The sequence below is a fragment of the Lygodium microphyllum genome, unplaced genomic scaffold (genome assembly GCF_053477565.2).
Source record: "Lygodium microphyllum isolate KBCC unplaced genomic scaffold, Lygodium_microphyllum_v1.1.10 scaffold_138, whole genome shotgun sequence".
NCBI classification, from domain to species: domain Eukaryota; kingdom Viridiplantae; phylum Streptophyta; class Polypodiopsida; order Schizaeales; family Lygodiaceae; genus Lygodium; species Lygodium microphyllum.
In genome coordinates this window covers 30,763-44,891 of record NW_028229621.1, presented here as the reverse complement: position 1 = coordinate 44,891, position 14,129 = coordinate 30,763, and positions in this window count along the sequence as shown.

Here is a 14,129-nt window from a genome sequence, read left to right as displayed (position 1 = left end):
AAATGCATAGGCTCCTTTCCTTATACCTGGCCTTTATCAAGTGCCTTTCTATTGCTAGATTTTCGACAGGTAATATGGGCCCTCTGACCTCTATTCAGGGCTTTCCTCCCCTTAAAGATCTCGCCATTGTTATCTATAGGTAGTTGGGATCCTAGTAATAAAGGGTTCAACTTCACCTCAAGATGTTATTCAGTCCCCTTTGCTCAATACGGTAATAAAGCATTCATTTTTTGCAGGCTCCAAAAGATGTCAATCTATTCCATCAAGTCTGCTACAAGCAAAAGACATATCTGTGTTTATCTGACAGGACATGGTCTCTTGGAAAAGACTCCAATTCGCTGGCTTTTGCCCTCATCTCGTGGCAAACTAGCAAGCTTGCATGATGATCTTTATCCATCCGGCTTCAATCGTGCTGCTCTTGCGACATGCTATGGTTCCGATTTTCCTTGGTGGGTTTTGGTGAGTCTTATGTTTGTATACAATGCCAGCTTCGCATTTATTAACTATAGATAACTTAAAGGCCGCCCCACCTAAACCATCAATAAGTACTCCTAGCGCATCTACTACGCAACCTGGCATAGCCTTTCCTACGGGAACATCAACAATGGATCCGGTACGCTTAACCGTATCTCCTTCTTTAATGGCAGTATCACTACCAAATATGACAATTCCAACACTTTCATTTTCGGAATTCAAAGCCATTCCTTTGACACCGCTGGCAAATTCTACCATTTCTCCTGCTTAAGTCTTGTTCAATCCATAAACACGTGCAATTCCATCCCCGACCGATATCACTCAACCGGTCTCATCTACTGGCAATTTAGTGTAATAGTCGGTAACTCTTCCTTCCGGGATCGTAGATGGTTATTCCGTTGTTCTAGCTTTAGATAATCTCATACTTTCGGCTAGTCTCTAAAAAGCTAATAATTAGGATAGTCTATTATATTGATGGCAATTCCAAACGTTTATCAAGAGTGGGTGTGAACCAAAGAATTCTTTGAAGGTTATTATTAACGGGGCAGACGTTACTAATTCTCTGGGAGGTACTAAATGTTTACGCCTAACGGCTTTACGAACATTTTGTCGAATAGAACTCTCCAAACGATTCAAAGCTAATTTGAATTGTTTTTGTAAAAGATCCGCTATAGATTGAACGCGTTGATTTTTCAAATGGTCTATATTGTCAAGACTGCCTGTTCTGTAACTTATTTCAATTAAGTGATCTGCAGTCGCTAGCACATCTTGAGGTAGTAAAAAATGTTCCGTCTGGGGTACATCAAGATTAAGTCTGACGTTTGGATTCCGTCGACCGAGTTGTCCCAATTTGCACTTTTGTTGAAAAAATTTTTTCCATAATTCCTTAAATATCGATTCTGAAAAGACGAGATCGACGTCTGCATTAGGGTACAAATGCTTGTAAAGCTCCACTAAAGCGTCTTCTGATGATTAGATGGTTCCTTTCTGTTTATCTAAGAGGTTCATAAAAATCTTGAGGCATTTCGTAAAATACTTCCTTCGTTTAATCCCATAGCTAAAGGTAAAATCAAGATGGACACTTTTCGTTTTCTACTGATACGAACCCATGTTCTATCCCTTTTGTCTATCCCCAGTTTGAATCTTCCCCCCCCCATCTGAAATTATAGTGCTAGTATACGCGGAAACTCCTTTATGGTCTAATTCGCGGTTATAATGGATACCGGGACTCCTTAGTACTTAGTTGATAAGGACCCTCGCGATTCCATTGATTACAAACGTTCCTTCGGGATTCATCCAAGGAATGGATCCGAGACATACAATTTATTTCTGTATTGATTTGTTCCTCTTCCAGATCGATTGAGCCGGTACATATAGATCAGATAAATATGTGATACATTGATATACAGCATCTCTTTCTTTAATTGTAGGTTTTGATCACTGGTACTGCCCGGTAAGTAATCAAAATTTCACTTCCTTATTTGCATCTTCGATTTTCGGAAAATTGTTTGAGCTCCTCAAACAATTTTTCACAAATGAAACAGTTGAATCCCCTAATTTGGATTCTTCCAGGTTCCGGCAATACAAACGTTTTGCTATCTCCTCCTAATGTTATCTCAAGAGTATCCCTTCCCCATGGTTTTACTTTTTTTTTAGCTACTGGGTTTTATGGATTTTATGTTATTATAGGGACCATTTTTTTAATAATATGCAGTATTCGTCAATATATGGGTTATTTTAGCCCCTCACATCACTTCGGTTTTGAAGCAGCTGCTTGGTATTGGCATTTCGTGGACGTGGTTTGGTTATTTTTATTTGTTTCTATTTATTGGTGGGGAGGTTTCTAAAAAGGCATGGGCCTGGCCTCGCCATCTTCTAAACGAAAGAAAAATAGCCACTAAACCTGCTTAACAAAACAGAAACGCTTCGCTTTCCAAATTTGGCAAACTATCACAATATTTGCTCAAAAAGGAAGGGTTTCCTTAATTAAAAAGGGGGTGACCCTTATGGGCTATTTTTTGGTATGATCAATTGATAGAGAACTAAATACGGGCAAAAATCCTTTGCGACGAGTAACAATAAGATTCTTAAAGAAATCAACATCCAATGCCGTGTGACTTCATGGTGGACATAATCTACTAGAATCTCTTCCATCCCTATATGAATATGCCAGAATAAAAGAATATTAAATAAGATCAAACTAGAAATATTGGTTACTATAAAAAATGGGGCTAGACAAGCTGCAGTGCCTTTCTAAACAAGCCAATGGTTCAAGGGCGCTCTATGAACCTCCATCGTTTCTTTGCTGTATCTATGTGTCTACGCATTTTCACTTATTTGCACGCATCTGAGCGAGGGTAGTTTATCATTGGTTTTTATCTTATCAAGGGAAAGCATAGCCTTTTCTGATAAGATAGTTTCATATTAAGACTTTTCTTTGCTCCATCAGGGGGAAGGGGAGGACTTGAAGAGATCCTGCCCCGCCCATATAACCCAAATCAACAATCGATAGAAAATAGGGATCATTCTCGTCCATAGCTGATTTCTATAAAATATATATTTGCATAATGATTTGTCTGTTCCTTTGTTGTGCCTATTATTAGTTTAATAGAGTGATTTTTTTCATTCTGCTTTTCTTTTACAGCAAGCAAATGTCAGCTAACAAATTACTTATTTTCTATGGAAAAAACTATGCTAGGTTGGCCAGGAAAGCTGGCAAATTCTGCACCCACTGGAAAGCGAAAACAACTTACTATTTTGTCTCATTCTCAAAGGCAGGAATGCTCTTGAATAGCTACCGGTGCTTTCAACTAAAGTTCCATTTTTTAATGCAACAAAGCATATACCGTTTGTTCATATAGCGGTGCACAATGTTTTATCATCTCATTTAGAAATGATTGCGCAATCATTTCTGTATTTGAACGCAAGCCAGACAATAATAGTTCATGTTATTCCTTGGATTCAAACCATAAAGTTTCCTAAATAGTAAGAAAATGCTACAAATCTGTTTAAATGGCTTCGCTTCTTGCCTCGGAAGTGGTTTTAACAAAGTTGCTTAAAGTATTTTAACAAAAGAGAACAAAACCCACTAGACGAACGACAACCGATATTTCCTCATCGTACATCGATATTCATCCCGAACTCAAAACACTGAAAATTAAAATGGCAAATAAAAGCAACTCGCGCGTAAATTTCGCTTATATTCCTTTGCCCTTTTTCCTCTATTTCCGATATTCATGAAAGTTTGCTGGCGAGCTAGCGGACAGAGAAAAGGACAAGCTTATTTTTAGACTCGTTTCGAGGTAAAAGGTTCGCAAAAATGCAATAGCATTTATTGCGCCGGCAAAAACGATACGGAAAGCAACAGTGTTTCATTCAAAAGGGCTCTGAGTGCATATAAAGCTTCTAGCCTTAGTCAGACAAATAGATTGGCTAGGGTTGCTGAAAGCGAAAGTGCCTAGCTTTCATTTCGCTTAATAAAAAATAGAAATAAAAATCCGAATGTAAATAAGATTTGTCAGTATTAGAAGTTTAGGTAAACCTTTTTTTTTTGGCTTCCATTACAAGAAAAATACAGACTAGTAATAAAGCCGAATTCTCGTTTTCAAATTATTGCCCGCCATTGTAACATTTAAGCAGAAAGTCATAAGTACAAATGCACCGATTATGTAAAGTGTTTAGCTCTTGTCCACAGAAATAAGTTCTGTTTCGTTTCTAACAGCGCTAACGCATTTAAAGCACTCTCTGTTACTATAAACACATTTTAGTTACGCCTAGGCCTCATGAGTTCACTGAAAGCACGTTCTGTCCTTGTAGATGTACCGGTTGAGAAGTTAGGCAGAAGGCTTTTATGGTGTTTGGTTTGCATTATTAGAACCGAAGGCAACCTCGTGAAATTTTGTGTTTGTGCCATTTTATTAAAAATGTTTATATGGCGATAAAGTAAGGTAAATAAGTGGAAACGAGAGTACGGATAGATTGTAATGCTCCCGGATACACGTTGGAAAAACCAGCTTTTAGGCCTTATTCTTGCTTATTTGCAAATATACGTTGTAAAAAACCAGCTTTGCTAGCCTTATTATTGTCGACATTACTTTTGTTGATTAGCTGGCCGATCTTATTTTCTGCAAGTAAATTTTTGTTACTGTCTTCTGCTGTTGGATTGAACTGATTTAACATCGGTATGTAGAGGACCAGAACATGCCATTGAGGCAAAGATGAGCGTTCATCTCAGAAAGTTCATATGATTTTGTTCAATAAATCTACATAGTTTAATGACTTAAACCATTACGGATAGAAGGATTTGAACCTTCATGACTAAAGCCACCAGAACCTAAACCTAGCGTGTCTACCAATTTCACCATATCCGCAGGCTATCTATGCAGTAATAGCTAATAAGAACCTAAACTTTTGTTCATTAGATAGGACCAGCGCTTTAAACAAAAAAAAAGTTAATGTCTCGTCCCACGCGCCAGCGCTGCCAGAAAAGTTGAAATACTATCTCAGTCTCCTTGACTGACTCGTTTGTTAGCCTATTAAGAAAGAAAACGCTATGTAAGCCTTTAGAAAAGATAACTTCGTTCATAAACGACGCAAAGCACTCTTAGGAGTAAAGGACAAACTGCATGAGAATGCCAACTTATTTGTATGCAGCATAATTGTGAATGGAGAAGGATTTGAACTTTTGGTCTTTTTACAAATACCTTGATTTTCAAGATCGCTCAGACATCCATTCCTTGTATTTCGCCAAATCTTGCACTTAAAATTGGCCATAATTGACTATACTGTCAGATAACCATTCTAATGAAAGTATATAGGAACAAGCTTTAAAGAAAAAAAGAAAATAGCGTTCTGTCAATCGAATCAAATCCTTTCCTAGCAAAGCGAAAGAAGTTAACAGGTCTTTTTCGCCATTCAAGATCCCACAATAGCCAGGTCTGTTATTGAACTTATTGCCCTGATTTAATGGCTGGATTGTTTGCTTAGTTTCGGGCACTTTGCTTCTGGTTTAACTGAAGCACTTATGTAAGTTTTATTACTATTACCTTATTATGTATTTAATTTTTGGTTTTTTATGAAACGAGGTTTACATTAAGGACTAAGTGAGTAGCAAAGGATGCTGCTTACTTTAAAGTTATTGGCTTTGGCGTTGCAATTAGTTTTTAATTTACTGTAGCTACTATTTTTTCTGTTAATGTGTTATTGTTTCTTGAAACTTTTTCCTATCCTCCTTTTAATTTTCTCCAAGCTATTTTAGTTCCCATTCTCGTTTTACATCTTTTAGCTTGCTTAGATCTTTTTACAGTAGCCTGGTTTTTGTTAACATAAAAACTTAAGATATGATTGTAAAAAAACTATTTCCTGATGCAATTACAAAATTAATTGTGTTGTTTTCGTCAGTTGCCAGATTTTTTATTTTGTAAATTAGCTAAGGATACGCAAACCATTTATACCAATTGAGGCATAGAAAAGAGATTTCAGCAGATACCTTAAATATGGCACATACGCACGCATGGAAACCAAGTGAAACAAAAAGGGTTTTGTTATAAATTAAAGACTTCCTCCCAACACTCCGAAATAAGCTACTAAAAGCAAACAACCACATTCGATTCCTTTGTGGTCGGTCTGAGAGAAGTGCCGAATGAAACTAGAATATCCCTATCCATTGACGATTCAATCCCTTATTATTTTATCTCTTCTTTGTTATTGCAATAGATTAATCATCCGTGTCGATAGAACTTGTAAAGGATCTACTTCATTTCCTTTCTGTCTCATAAAAAATGGAATCAATGGGTTATTTATATACGTTTAGGGACATCTGTTTTTGAAAACATTACCTGTAGCAAAAATAACATAAAGTTATTTGCTTGCACAGCGAGCATAAGTTTCTTAATTTCAAACTACTAAGTGAAGTGGTCTTAAACCAATTAATCGTTACAGAAGATCTTGTAGCTGTCCTTGTGGTTGGATGTTGGGGGAATAGTTTAACATGGTAGAACACTGGTCTCCAAAACCATTGGTTAAGGGTTCAAGTCCCTTTTCTCTCGAGCACCCAATTCAGCAGATAATAGTATCTGATCGGATATGAGCTACATAGTGTAAAGAAACAATTAGCGAAGATCTTCTAATGCCTAGCTTAATTGGATGAAGTGTAACTGCTCACTTTTTTTAAAAAAAAAGTGAACCTATATGATGTAAGATAAGCAAAAGTACATTAAAGTATAAATTGATCAAATTTATTTATCCGCAAAAACATAAACTAGAAAAGTATGTTGTTAATTCTATACCATAAAAGCAGAATCATAAATTAACTTTTTATCATGATTTTATTGCATCCATTCGTTTGTTAGTTATCCTTTGTGGTTTTTGTTGCATTGTTATCTTAAAATCTTTTTTTTGTGGTTTCCGCTGCATTGCTATCCCAAAGTCTTCTATCCGTTGTCATCTTGATGCGTCCATATGGTGTATTAGTTCGAATGTTAAACACAGAATAAGTTAATGAAAAGAACGCTTTTTCAATAACTGGCTCATAACGGTGAAACCAGCTGTTTCTAAGAATAATGGCCATACCGTGGGAAGTCGTGAAAGCTTCTCTCCCTTTGTTGCAGTCGAGTGTTTCAGCCTTCAACGAGAAATAAAGCGGGTCGAGTCTTGAGATGAAAGCAGGTCAAGTTCGGTAGGAACCTCGATTGGCTAACGTCAACCCAAACAAAAATACGCCAGGAAAACCAACACTTAAACAGTCCAGGATCCCACCGGCTCTTGTTCCCACTTTAAGGTCCTCCGGAACCTCGTTCTTAGGAAATCCTTCTCATAGCTACAAGCTAGCTCATTGACCCCGTAACGACTGATTTGAAAGATGAGAGCATGATTGTTAATGCTAACACGCCGGTTCTCACCCCGGCCGAATCCATCCCGAACCCCGATTAAGCCATTAAATGCTAATCAATTGGCAGCTACCTTATTTTACGGTTGTCTTGGTTACTACGCTGCCTGTACACCTAACTGTAATGGAATTAAACCCTTGACCAATACAGAAATTACGGCTTTAAAGCAAAGAATAGGGCGCCCACCGTAAAGCAGATCCAGGCTACTCAACAGAAACTCGGTGAAGAGGCCATGTCGCAAGCTAAATTAGTATATCATAGATTTGGATTCAATACTGATCTAGTTTTTCCTACAAAACAAAAAAAACCATGAACAAGCAGTTCAATTGCAAATCTGGGGACAATCCCGTTAAAAACAGGGCCGTACGCAGAAAGAAAAACACAGGTTGCTCAATATGAAAAAGAACTTCTTGACCCTTTTTCTTTCAATAAAACAAAGTGAGGTCGGGAAAAAGGAAGGATAGAAAATTAAGTAAATAGAATGGCAGGATGAGGGCTCTGCACCCATGTTTATAGCAATTTCTATACCAACTCTTGGCAGCCAGCAGCCGATAATCTTTGTTTTTTTAGGTGCTGAATAACAAATCTTGACTTCGGAGACAAAGCTCCTTTTTTCAAGACATTTCCAAACCAACAAGATAGGTGCATGAGCGATGCAGCCAGCCTGGTTGATTTTCCATCTCGTGCCTTGCTAGCCAGGCCAGCCTGCTGCCATTTCCTACACTTTTTATTATCCTTGAAAGCAGGCAACTGGTGGCGAACCTATTGTTCCACGATAATACTGCAGAGCCCGGCTTGCCGATGCGCAGAACAGAAAGAAAAAGGGCATCGGATTTTTCTAATGATCCTGCCGGGCCATCCTAACCATTCCCCTCACCAATTTGGTCATTGGAAACCGGGTCTGGAGGGGAGAGATTTAGATCCAGCGGTGTTTCAATGCCAGATTGTCACTCCCAACAAAAATTAACCAATTCTTCTGCCACCACAGACGGCTCTAACGTACTACAAATGCTAGGCCATATATAGATTAGCTGCTGTATGCAAGCATCAGACGTTTGTTGGGTATCTCTTAATAAAGGCAGTAGCTGTTTGACTGTCTGCGGATAATAATTATCCCCCATTTCATGGTATTTACGAATGCATAAATTGGCTTTCCTTACAAATCCAGTAAAAGGTTCACCATAAGGGGAACCCTTGGATAAATAATCTCTTAGATTAGGTAATATTACCTGATGTAATTCATTTAAGGGTCTCGCCAAAGCTTCCCTTCCCGTGCTGTTATCGTTTTCAGTAAGGTATATAATATGATTAAGATGAGCGTCGAAAGAGTTCTTCAATGTCTGATATTCTCTCAAATTTCTAAGCAATGGATCCATATTTTCAATTTTTCTTTAAAATACTTAGGTATAGCAAAGACTTACTTAAGCTCTGCGGTCTGTTTCTGATGTTTATGGATATTCTTTGAATAATTTAAGAAATACAACAAATAATTTATATCAAATAGAAGAAAGAATTGATAATAATTTCTTAAAATTTATTAAGGATATCTGATCGTGTATCAAGAGGTAAATCTATTGAAAATATAGATGTTCCAGAAATGGTTAATAATGTAATCAAGAAAGACCATTTTTATTTGAGTCTATAGAAACAAATACAGTATCTACTCAAACTGAAAATATTCAATTAGATAATATTAATTGAATATATCCTTATTCAAAGCCAGTTCTCGTAACCTTTATTCAAAGCCAGTTCTTGTATCCTTATTTAAAGCCAGTTCTCGTAACCTTTATTCAAAGCCAGTTTTGACCAAAATATTCACCTTATCTTACAAAATTGATGTCAAATGACCTTTTTATTAAAAAAAAGAAATATGGCCAGATGGGTTTAGAGCGAATTTTTTTTTTACAACAAAGATTGCTATGGCGCAACCCGTTTGGATTGGCCGAATAGGTTCTTATTAATCGATTGTTATTATACAAGAATTCTTGTATCGCTCATGCAGATCTTCCATCTACCGGAAACCAAAGGATTCATTGCTTTTCCTTTTTTGTCGAACTTGTATAAACACAACCCTATTTGCACCTATCAGTTACGAACTTGCTATTGTTATGAAAGACAACCCCTAGGCTCAGTCACAGCAACGAGTACCGAACCGTCGTTCCCACGGCTACAGTACCAGGAGTTGCTGCTGAGCCAGCCCGTTCAAAACAGTACTTCTGTCTAGCAGAAACTATTAGCGACATCCCTAGAACAGTATTCGTATCGTGAACCAATGGCCACTTTTCCGGTCGAAGGAAATGCCTAATAAATAGTCAAATACTGCACTCTTTAGCTACTGTACTCCGGAAACAAAGTAAGGGAAAGCCCCGTACGTCAAGAGCTGCACTGCTATGAATCAAAGACTGTCTGCTCGCCGTTTCCGGCCAGTATTGCGGGTTCAATGGCTTTATACGAATTAGCTGTTTTTGACCCATCCGATCCCCAGAAATGGAAATTGTTAATACTGGCACTGTACCTTAAGTGGGAGATGGAATAGCCCGCATTCATGGTTCGAACAAAGTAATGGCTGGAGAATTGGTAGAATCTGAAGATGGTACAGTAGGCATCGCTTTGAATTTAGAATCTGATAATGTTGGCTAAGTACTGATGGGCGATGGTTCGACCATACAGGAAGGGGGTTCCGTAAAAGCAACGGGAAAAATTGCGCAAATACCAGTTAGTAATTCTTTCTTAGGCCTTTAAGCCAGTAAATGCTTTGGCCCAACCGATCGATGGAAAGGGTCAAATCCCAGCTTCTGAGTCTAGATCAATTGAGTCTCCCGCACCATATGGGAATTATTTCAAGACGTTCCGGTGGCGGAAAACGACCCGAATCTGCAGGAATTCGGGAAGGTTGAAGCAATGGCCAAACCTCCTTGAGGCTACAGCAATAACGTCATAAGCAATGACACTTAACTAAAGCACTTTATCCTCGCTTTCCACCTTTTATCTAGGGTTAGGAGGATCACGCGCCATAATGCCGGATCTCCATCTTTCTTTGTTGGTTGCTCTCCAGTCGCAGAATTATGAATAGTTTCACTAAAAATAAGTTTATTGGCTTGAAAAAAAAAATGAACCAATCCTTTAGCCTGGCAACCTGTACTATTTTTGCTGCCTCCAGCAACCTGTTGCAACTAACTTCATATTCAGGATGAAACAAGACAATTATGCCAGATAGTAAGGAATTACAAGTTTTCTGCACTAGAAAAAGCTAATAAATGGACTCGACCCATTATATATTTTTCCAGTAGTCATTTTAGGGACGTTTGCATGTACTGTGGGTCTTGCGGTTCCGGAACCATCAATGATTGGTGAACCAGCAAATCCTTTTGCGACTCCATTGGAAATATTACCCGAATGGTACTTTTTCCCTGTCTTTCAAATACTTCGTACAGTTCCCAATAAATTATTGGGGGTCCTCTTAATGGCGTCCGTACCGGCGGGCTCGTTGACCGTTCCTTTCATAGAAAATGTAAATAGGTTCCAAAATCCGTTTCGACGCCCTAAAATCTTAACCACGAAGGCACCCGCTTGCCCAAAATAAAATGAATTAGCCGGATTGCTGCTTTATGACACTTGCTAGACCTATAAAAAATGTTATGATCTCCAGACCTATAAAAAATATTATGATCGCAGAAAACAAACATAATCAATGCGATATAGCCAGTCTTTGCTATGGCATGCGATAAGCCATATTCGCGATCAGCTGCATTGTCTGGCCTGGCAAAGCAATATGCAGCGATGGCAAGCGATTGGCGCGTAGGCCTTTTAGATAGAAAGTAACGAAAACATGCAGAGACAGGAATCAGCCAAAGAGTGCGGGAGATTGATTGCAATACTTATCAGTCAAATAGTTAGAAAGTTGGCCTGCTATGATTTAACGGTGCTAACCAAGTGGAAGAGCCGTCACTCTTAGGATAAGAGTGACTCTGTGGGATAACAAGCTGATCAAAACATCTTAGGGAAGGTTTAGCACCTCGATGCTGAAAGCCATAATCAATGCGCTAATGCCTTTTAGTTAGCGTGCTATGATAATATATATTTATTAATCTGGTTGTTTTTTTTTACCATTATCTTTGTCCCTGCAATCATGATCATTAACCGGATTATGCGGTTTCTTTTGTTTGCATTTCTTATAGCTATTATTTGAATTAGTATCTTGGAGTGAATTGCAAGTTTGTTGCTTAAATTGGCTTTTATCTAAAGCTTTTATTTTTTCAGCAAATATTCTTTGGTGGTTAAAGTATTTTGTAAAGTTAAGAAAGATCCGTAACCATATTTCTTTTTCAATAATGCAAATGCAAAAACGGGCTCAATAAGAATCTGTTTTTCTGGAGTTCCAAAGGCTAGCATGACATCGTTATGTACGTAAAGACCTAGAGTGTGGAAACCTAGAAATAAGCTAGCCCAACTTAAATGGGATATTATTGCTTCTTTATGCTCCAACATTCTTGACAATACATTGTCTTTGTTTTGTTCCGGATCATAATCCCTAATGAAGAATATGGCCCCTACCATGATAAACCCAGCAATATATTGGTGATGGGTATAAAGTGGGTGGTAAAATCTTGTGCTATAAAAGCATAAGCAGGTAAGGCGAATCCAAACAGCAAACAAAGCACAACTATGATTCGTTTATAGGATTTGAACCCGGTTCGAAGCCATTCCTTTGACACCTTAAACTGGCAAATTCTACCGTTTCCACTGCTTAAGTTTTGTTCAATCCATAAACACGTGCAGTTCCATCCCCGACCGTTATCACTCAACCGGTCTCATCCACTGACAATTTAGTATAATAGTCGGTAATTCTTCTTTCCAGGATGGTTATTTTGTTGTTCTAGCTTTAAACAATCTCATTTTTTCTTTGATTTGCGTTTCTCTCTTCTTCAATGCCATAAACGTTCAAGAGCTAATGCATATTGAGCAATTCTTCCTGCATGTCCACTGACTTGTAGCCGGAACATTTCATCATAAAAGGCCTCTATTCAGGGCTTTCCTCCCGGCAAGGCATGTTTGTTATTCCATTTATGACTCGCATTGGAGTAACGAAGTCATGGGGCGGTTGAAGCTTTACCGGAGATACCGTAACTGATGCAGGTATCTGGAGTTACGAGGTGTAGCTATCATACTATCTGGCTTGTTGTTTCTTGCTGTTATCTGGCACTGGGTGTATTGGGACCTGGATCTGTTTCGCGATGGTCGCACGCTTGTGGGGCGAAAGAGGACTCCTTTTCCCGCCTGTAGGTTCTTATGGCCCTTCAGACTTCAATAAAGGAACAGAGTCGTAGCTTTCTGATTCACCCCTAGCCACTTAAGTACTCCCGGATACTTAACGCTAACGCTACAGCACTGCACGGGTCGATACGCGCAGCGCTTAGTATCCATTGTTTACGGCTAGGACTACTGGGGTATCTAATCCCATTCGCTCCCCTAGCTTTCGTCTCTCAGTGTCAGAAAAATAAGAAAATGAACGCTTTAAATAATCTCGTTTCCTTTCTCTTCCGTCGAATCCCTTTCCTTGGTGCTTTACACTGGCAGGCAGCATTCATGGCAGTTCTTTTCTATGCTAACTGAATAATTAAGAATGCCGCGAGCAGGGATCATATGGCCTGATTAACTACGAATTAGATAAGCTACGACAATGGCAAATTGAAATAGAAGCTTAAACAGTCATATGGACAGTCATAAAGCATGCCATGCCACTAGTCTTATATTACACAATGTAAATAAATTGAATTCTCATAGCAATTAGCCATCAGCTTCAGATTGTCACGGTTGCTACGTGTTTTTGCCCACCAAAAGAGATTCGAACTCTTAACCATCAGCAGGTGCTCTCCTTATTAAGCTATTGGTGTGGGTGGAAGGATCTCCTTGGCAATGGGAAGGGGTCCTCCCTTGAGCTACAGCATCGCTACAAATAAGGACTGTGGTAACAGTAGGCCATTCCATCTATGGCTTCAATGGTTTCCCGGCGCATGATAACGTACATTCTCACTAAGTTGGTTATTTGGTGTAACCATTAGTGCAGTATTGAAATCATTTAGTTTGCACGTTAAATCTATAACGCAAAATTCTACGGTCCCTCGGGCTTAGATTTACTCTCCGCAGTTTCATAGGTGTAAGCCTAGTTATGAGATAGAGTATTCTCGTATATAAAGAAAGATTTTGTTTTTGTGCCTCTACCCAATTATTAGAAATGATGGGGTCTAATAATTGAAAAAAGGTAGACAACCCTATCCTCGAAAAAGAAATTATCAAATATTTCAGTTTCCCAAGGAATCATTATAGGACTTATATCAAAGGCTAAAGAAAATATGGTCAACCATATTTTGCATATACTGCCAATCTAGCATACTAATTGGAAACAAATCTGTAGGTGATAGCTGGTTTCGTTATTTTATTGATGTAGCAATTCTTTGGCAGACGTAAGCCAGATCTTTTTGTACTTCTTCACCTAATTGCTTTTACTCTTTGATAGTCTCAAGTATATGTGGTTCGATTCTTTCGGGGAGCTCTTTCTCATACTAAGCAATCTATGTCAAAGGGATCTAGTCCAAAAACCCATTGACCGCCGCAAAGATGACCACGATTTGTCATTCGATAGAAATCGGGGAATATTATGGTTATTTAAGCACCTCGGTAGGCCTAGCGCCACAATATGGCAAATACTGGGTAGCAGGATCAAGGTCTGACCCAAATTACGCAAAAGCGGCAACTTCACGATGTTGT